At 44.1% G+C, this 8,499-nt stretch overlaps 1 pseudogene; it reads right to left on the bottom strand.

Moving 5' to 3' along the window:
- Positions 1-1,914: 1,914 nt before the first annotated feature.
- Positions 1,915-2,995, bottom strand: LOC114635680 (annotated as a pseudogene).
- Positions 2,996-8,499: the final 5,504 nt, after the last annotated feature.

Raw genomic sequence — 8,499 nt, 5'->3', positions numbered from 1 at the left:
GAGGAGAGGAGAGGAGAGGAGAGGAGAGGAGAGAAGGGGGCAAATGAATGATGTAAGTAGGTTTGGCTTTAAGTCCTATATGTAATTATTCAATTTTAAAAACTAAGCATCCATACAAGTTAAAATGTATATAGATTAAGAGCATAAACATAGTAGATGTGACAATATTAATACCAGATAAAACAATATTTAAGCCAAAAGTGTTATGAATGAAGTTATTTCATAACGGTAAAAGGTTCTCTGTACCAAGAGTCTTTAACCTCTTAATTACATATAGTCATTAAGTAATAGTCATAATATGTATTAAAATATGGCAAAAACATTGACACTAACTAATTTATTAGAACTCTTTATCCAAATCTTTCTCAAAAAGCTGAGATTAAACAGACAAAATAATTAATTCTGTGTTCATGTTGAAGACATGAATGGTATCATTAAGTAGAATATATTCCTACGCAACCAGGAAAATATTTGTATACATGTATATCCTCATACATTCTTTACTCAGTTGACCTTAGAACACTCACAAAATACATCAAGGGCTAGTGAGGGAGCTCAGCAGGTAAAGCTTCTTGCCACGGAGACAGAAAACTTGAGTTCAGTTCATAGGACCCACACAGTAGAAAGAGAGAACAAATTCCCACTAGTTGTCCTCTGATCTCCAGTGTGTGTCTTGGTGCATGTCCCCGCACATGCTCACACACAAAAATAAATACATTAAAACGTAATTCTAAAAACTTAAGAGACATTATTCAGCAGTACACATTAAAAGTTCCAGTATAGCTCAACAGGAATGTACATTATGACTGTCCAGTCTCGGGCCATAGACAGTAAAATTAAAAATAAAAAAAGCAAGATGGCAGAAAAAAATTAAATCACTTACAGACTTCCAACATTAATCTCTAGAATAAAAAGAAATTTTAACTGATATTGTTAACTCTTTTGAAATGGACAATAAATTTAACAAGACAGAACCAGAATCTTAAAGGTGGCAACAATATCTTGAAGATGACTCGTGTCAAGGCTGGGGAGATGGCTCCAGTCCAGAAGGTACCTGCCAGAAAGCTTGAGTTCACACCCCAGAACCCATGTAGGAAAGCCAGGTGTGGTGGTGTGCTTGTAAGTCAGCCCTAGGGCAGCAGAGACACATGGATCCCTGGGGTAGCTGGCCTGCCAGCTTAGCCTAATTAGAAAGCTCTAGGCCAGTGTGAGGCAATGTGCCTGAGAAACTATACCCAAGGTCATCCTCTGCTACACACACACACACACACAAGCACACACAAACATACACACACACACACTACACACACACACACTACACATACACACACACACACACACACCCCTCTATAAAAGAGGAATTAATTAAAATGAAAAAACATCAATATAGTCATTATAACCAATACCACCAAAACTGTTTGAGAAAGTTAGTGGGGAAAACAGATAAACTTTGGAAACTCAGAACAACTGAAAAGGAAAGACATCTAAGCAAAATTAAGAAAAGACATATAAATAAATAAAATCAAGAAGAGGGACAATATCATAATTTCTCATCAAGAACTTTAACATGTAGATGAAACACTTCCTAGGGAAATATAAATGACCTAAAGTGATGCTTTCAAAAGCAAAAAAAATCACTTTGTGGGACTTTTTAAAAGCTGTATTGTGGTCACACACACACATACACACACACACACACACACACACACACACACAAATGCCACACTAAGTAGACAAGCAGGGACAGTAACTTCTGTATAGTGCATCTTTCAACATGATTTCCAAGCCTTTTCTGTCGCCCAAAGAGAAATCCTGTAACTGCTAAATCACCCCTGGTTCCTCTTCCCCAGGCTCTGGTAACCTCTAATCCATTTTCTGTTGTTGTTGTTGTTGTTGTTGTTGTTGAACAATAATTTATTGAGATTCCTCCCTCCCAGACTCTACCATTCTGAGGTCACTTTGTTTGTAGATCTTGTTTGCTAGTTCCAAGAAGACAGTTGAGGGCATGGGCGAAAAGGTCTGCTCTATGAGACTCTTGAGGCGGTTGTAACTGTCTTCCTCTTACTTGAAGGACACAGACTGCAGAGCCAGCACCTCATATACTGCTTTCATCTGCGCCACTTTTTCTGGCTCCTTCTGCCCATAATTCTCCTCTAAGATCTGGCGCTGTTGAGGAGTGGCTTGTAGCAGACACTGTACCACCAGCCAGCTGCATTTGTTGTCCTGGATGTCAGTGCAAATCTTTCCAGTCACACTGGAGTCTCCAAAGAGATCAAGGTAGTCATCCTGGACCTAAAAGAACTCACCCATCTCCAGCAGGATTGGGCATTGGCATGTTCCTTCTCCCCCATCAGTGCCTGCCACGTACATGGCATCCACAACAGGCAGGTAGAAAGCTGTCTTGTACTTGACAATAAATTTGTACCTCTTTTTGGTGTATCTATCAAGATCCACATAGCCCTGGGGTGCTGTGATGAGGTCTAAAGTCTGCCCAATCTCAGTCTGATAGGAACTCTGCAGGAAGAGTTCCAACAGGTTCAGGTAGTAAGGTTGCTCCCTGCAGTAGAACTTCAGCAGGCGGTAGATGGAGGCTTCTAAAAGCAGAGCATCGCTGATGGCATCCAAGCTTATGCCTGGCTTCTGAGACCAGCAGATCTGCCTGCGGCAAGTGAGTGTTCATGATGTCATCTGACACGAGGAAGAAAGCCTAGAGCAGTTCGACACATCAGCCCACAGTCAGGGCCCGCTGAAGACTCTCAGCATGCTGTTTCCTCGGCTCCACCAGCTCCTGGAAGGCTTGTACCATGGGCAAACCCCAGTTGTACTTGCCTCCTATGGCATTGTACTCCAGGACCTCCATGAGCTAGGTAATAGCATCCCCTGTCTCTGGGTGTCCCAGCTCATCCTCAGTCAGCATCTTGACGATCTGGGAGAAGTCCTGGATGAAATTCTGCTTTTCTTGGTTATAAGCATCCAATTTCTGGTTCCCATTCATTCTTACAGAGGAGCTAAATGCTCTGTTCTTCAACGCAGATTTTCTTGGGGTCCAAGATGTTTGCAGCTTACCTCTATTCCATTTTCTATGGGTCTACTGTTCTGTCTACTCCGTGACAGAGAGTCACGCACCATTGGTCTTTTTGGGACGGTCTTATTTCAGTTGTCCTCAGCTGTCATCCGCCGTCACATTTGAACATCATCCCCTTGTATGGACTAATACTGTCTTATGCTGAGAACACCATGACCAACAGTGGCTTAGAAAGAAGGAGAAAACAGACAACAGATCAATTGCTCTAGAACAGAGTTAGTGAAAAAAAAAAATCTCTCCTTAGGTTGGGCATGGTGGCTCATGGCTTTAATCTGAGCACTCAGAAGGCAGAGACAGGCGGATCTCTGTGAGTTTGACGACAACCTGCTCTACATAGTAAGTTCCAGATACTGTCTCAAAAACAACAAACAAACAAAAATCTCTCCTTGAAAAGTTCTCTGCTTAAGTTACAAGAAACTTCTCCCAGTCCCAGGACACAGGTAAAGGTTCCAAAGACCTAGAAATATATGTTGTCTAAATCATTTTAGAAGAATAACGTGTCCCTGGACAGACAAAATTCTTAATAAATAAGCTAAGAAGAAAACAATTACTGCTGAAAACATAGGAACTTAAAAAGAGGCAGTGAAGTGCAATTTATCAGAGCTCTTAGCAATCTCAAAAGTGACTCTCCTGCGGGTTTATCCTAGGAGTCCAGGACAGTCCAATCCTGAGAAATCTATCACTGGAATGGAATGTTTGCAAACTAAAGAAGAGAAACATTTACAGTCTTCTCACCTGTAGAACACAATTTCCATCAAATTCCAACCTTTCTTTCTAAGAAAATTAGAAAAAGAAAAGAAAGAATTTTCCTTTGGTAATTTCCTTCCTTACTTGTGTCCTGTAGAAGCCAGGCTATATGGTTCAACAACCCCAAAAGGGTCGAGACCCACAGGTTGAGAAACAGTGCTCTAAGGCCTTTTTCTCCTTAGGGACAAATAGCCAAAGAGGTGAATTTCAATGAAATGAAGAAAAATGTACAGCTTTCAGGAAATACGAGAATAAGAGTACTCATGTTTTAAAACTGTCAATGAACCCCGCGGTAAACTCCAAAGGGAATTTCAATCGGATATTCAGCAGAAGTTGGTGAACCAACTCCAAACGCATCCGGGAGAGAGAAGAATGAAGAACTGACAGAAATATTGAAAAACCGAGGATAAAGAGAGGAGAATCGCCCTGCCAGATTGCGAAACAAACCGCCAGACTACCGCAGTTAGAGCAGGGTGATAGCCATGCGGGAGAGATTCACAGAGAAGCTCCGTTTACACCCAGAGATTTATTGCGTCACCCAAGTGGCGTTTCAAATTAGTGTGGGAAGTGGTAAGACATTTGCTGTCCACGGGGAAAACACGGATCACTGCCTCGCATCACAGGAAAGGCAATTGATTTCAGGTCTAATTAGAGAAAGTTCTAAACAGACTTCTGAACTTAGGAAAAGCAGGGTTGCTGGCTGTGAACCAGATTTCCCACGCAATGCCCCAGAGCGGCTGTGAGCGGGAGTGTTAGTCTTCAGGGCCCTCCCTGCTTTGGTGTGAGAGCAGGAAGAGTGAAGTATTCTGAGGTGTGTTTCTTAGTCCATATGGTCCTTCCAAGTCCGGTTTCATCAGCCTGAAGATGCCCAAGGCACTCACACTACCTTCCAACTCAACAGGATTCTGTAAAACCGGATCCTCCTGCGATTTAATGCTATTCCTGAGCTGGTCCTGATGCCCGAGATTCCACAGAATCATGGATATCCCCTTCAGTGTGAAGACACGCAAGCTTACTGCCACCATAGATACCACTTCTACAGGTGGCTTCATTTGGCTGAATCAGCTCAGCAGATTTTTCTTTTTTTCTTTTTTTTTTCTTCAGAAAAATATTTACACTTATTTATATATTTATTTTTTGTTTATTTATTTATTGGGTGTATACACAGAGCAGATGGGGAGGTCAGAGGGACAACTTCGGGGAGCTGGTTTTCTCTTTCCACAGTGTGGGTCTTGAGATCAAACTCAGGTCACCAGGTTTAACAGCCATAGAATTTAGGGAGTGGTGTGTATTCCATTCCAACCTATGCTGCCCAAGAGACCTTTTCATGACAACGGAATTATTCCATCTTCACTTTCCAGTTCAGTAGCCACGGGCTGTGTGTGTGTGTGTGTGTGTGTGTAGATGTTAACACTTAAAACATGGCTGGCACAACAGGTGCCCAATACTCCACCATGCTTTAATGAAGTTTAAATATACATGCTCACATGTGACTGCCAACGGTATACATGCTCACATGTGACTGCCAACGGATGTGTGTTAAGTACAACTTTTAATGGTCATCAGCCTCAGCTTCTGGGCCAGGTCGGACCTCATGGAAGTCTCACAGTGTAAAGCTGGACTAGAGCCAGGGGGAGTCTGCAGAGAAGCTATTCTAGTTTCTTACTGATTCCAGACTCAGCTACAAACTTAGAGGCTTAAAGCAGTTCCAAAGAATTATCTCACACTTCCGGAGGTCAGGAGGCCAAATTGATCTTACTGTAGGAGGAGGAAGCCGAAGCCTTGGCGAAGCTGGTTCCTTGGGGACTTAGACTGAGGGGCAGAGGTGAGCAGGAGGGGATGGCATATTGTACAACCTGTGCAGTATGGTCTCGACACTGGAGAGGTGGTGACTGTCTTTTGAGCTGTAAAGTTCTACAAACAGAGCAATGTTTAAAGAAGATTATACTGGTCGGGCTGTGTGTGAGTAGGCAGAGATGGGGGAGGGGTGCTGGAGGGGGGAGGGGTGCTAGAGGGCAGGGAAAGGAGTGAATAAACAGAGGCACGGGATATTTTGTTTCAGAGGGAACAGGCAGAGAAGAAAGTGTCCAGCAGAAAACACTTTGTCAAGCAGAAAGCACGCTCAAAACACCACCACTGGAGCTAAACAAAACAGAACCACAGCAGCTTGAATCATTTCAGAAAGAAACATCATTTCTGATTTTATTGGTTTATGTATTCCAGGAATCTGTGCAATTGTAGGGTCTGTCCAATGACTTTATTCATGCCTAGGAGTGTATGTTTCACTGAAATACATTGCATACAGGAGACACTGAAACCTTTCCACTTGCACTAGGTGATTTTCCAAGCTCAGCCAATGACTATATCTGAAGGAGCAGCGTGGTCCAGGTATTCGAATGAATGAACACAGATAAAATGTAAGGCTCGGGGCCATCCTTCCAACAGCAAAGAGTTGGCTTTTTAGCACAGGAAGTTGTGTTGTTTATCGCCAGTTCTTCACCTTGAAGAGAAAGAGAGAAACAAGCCCGGCTCTTACTTACCAGATGGCCCTCTCTCTGTGGCTTGGGTGCCATCTGGAATCCGTTTTGATAAATCCAAACATTGGGGCTACATTATCTTTCTAGCTAAATATAACAGTTAGTTCATCAGTCTGGCAACCTATGCATGGCTTTCAGAAACTAAACAAGATAGGACTGGAGATGGAGTGTGAGTTTTGTTCACCAGGAAGCCACCGAAGAGAAATTGGTCTGCCTTCGGTGACCTCTAGAACGATTTCAAAGATCCAGAGGCCAGCTGAGTCCCTGAAGGGGTATAGACACTGCCCTGGGGACCTGTGGATAGCGGCATCTGGCAGGATGCAGGCGGGGCTTGGCTGTGTTTCCGATCCTGGGTTATTATTCAAAGCACTCCAGTCTCCAGACACCTAAAGACTAAAGGCGGCCAGAAACTTTCCTCCTTCCCTTTAGAGAAGTGTCATCTTTACATTTGTGCACATACATAAAAAACTAAAAGCAAAATCATTTTCCAAGCTTGTAGCAAAACCCCCGCCCAACCTCACCCAGCCTTTCCATGGCTCACTTTAAAAATGTATCCAGTTCCCAGCTCAGCTGCTTCTTTGGATGTTTATTTTCTTGCCTCCTTATTTTGTGCCTGCCAGTGTGTGTGTGTGTGTGTGTGTGTGTGTGTGTGTGTGTGTGTATGTGTGTGTGTGTGAGCATGATTGTGTGCACGTGTGGTGTGTATGTGTCTCTCTGTGTGCACACATTCAGGTGCATGTGCACACCTATGTGTGTGTGTGTGTGTGTGTAGGCCAGAGTTCAATGAAAGGGCCCTTCCGCGTTATTTCTCACCTTGTTTTTAGAGATAATATAGAAGAGAGCCTTGTTCACTGAGCAGGGAGCTCACCCCTTCTGACAGACTGGCTGGCCAATGAGCTCCAAGCTCAACCCTTCAGACAGACTGGCTGGCCAATGAGTTCCGAGCTCACCCATTCAGACAGACTGGCTGGCCAATGAGCTCTAGAGAACCATCTGTCTCTTTTTCTGCCCCTCCCCCGGCACAGACCACAGAGTCCAGCTCCTCCCTGGGTGCTAGGGCTCTGAACTGCTTAAAGGCGAGCACTTTCCTAATTGAGCCGACTCTCCGCCCCCGTATCTCCATTCTTTTTAAAACAAATCTTTAAAGATTTTGTTTGTATATGGGTGTTTTGCCGGAATGTATGTCTGTGTCCCACATGTGTGCAGTGCCCACAGTGGGCAGAAGAGGGCGTCCGATGCATTGGAACTGGAGTTAGAGATGGTTGTGACTCACCATGTGGGTGCTGGGAATTGAACCTAGTGCCCTTAACCACTGAGCCTTGTCTCCAGCCCGAAGGTGTCCAGACTTTTTAGAAACATGCTTTTGGTACCTATCTTTATGTTTCCATTTAACGTCACCATTTATCTCCCTTGTTCAGAAGCAGAGAATCTGCTCTCACGGTCACAGGCTCCCTCTCAGTATGACCCTCTACAGTCATCAGCAGCAGTGACGGTTTCCATGGCTATGGAAATGGTCCTCAAAGTTCAGTTCTGCCCTGGGCTGTAGTCACTGCCTTTTCTTTTTCATTAAAACTTCATTGATCTTCCTACAACAACAAATATTTTGTTTGTTTTCTGGAAACAGGGTCTTACTCTGAACAGTCTGTAAGGCCAGGCCGAACAGTAAGTACACAGCTCAAACTGGCCTCAAACAGACACGCTTCAGCCTCCGGAGTACAGGAATTTCAGGTGTGAGTTACCATGCTTGCCTCAATAATCTTTTGTGTTTAGATTTTTTTATGTGCCAATCAGTGACTGTTAGCATTCTGTCTAAACTCCACCCCACAGTTATCTGGCAACAGACAGGTATGTTCCTCCCCACAGTTACCTGGCAACAGACAGGTAGGCCTGCCCACTATAAAAAAGGAGCTGCTTGCCCCTTCCTCTCACTCTTGCTCTCTTGATCTCTTGCCTTCTTGTTCCCGCTCTCTCCCCTCACCCCTTCCCCATTCCCTTCCTGGTCTCTCCATGTGCTCATGGCCAGTCTCCTCTCCTCTCCTCTCCTCTCCTCTCCTCTCCTCTCCTCTCCTCTCCTCTCCTCTCCTCTCCTCTCCTCTCCTCTCCTCTCCTCTCCTCTCCTCTCCTCTCCTC

Source organism: Grammomys surdaster, unplaced genomic scaffold, assembly GCF_004785775.1.
Source record: "Grammomys surdaster isolate TR1022 unplaced genomic scaffold, NIH_TR_1.0 116185, whole genome shotgun sequence".
In the NCBI taxonomy this organism is placed as follows: Eukaryota; Metazoa; Chordata; class Mammalia; order Rodentia; family Muridae; genus Grammomys; species Grammomys surdaster.
Note: the sequence above shows the minus strand (reverse complement) of the source record. Positions and strands in the feature narration are given on the sequence as shown.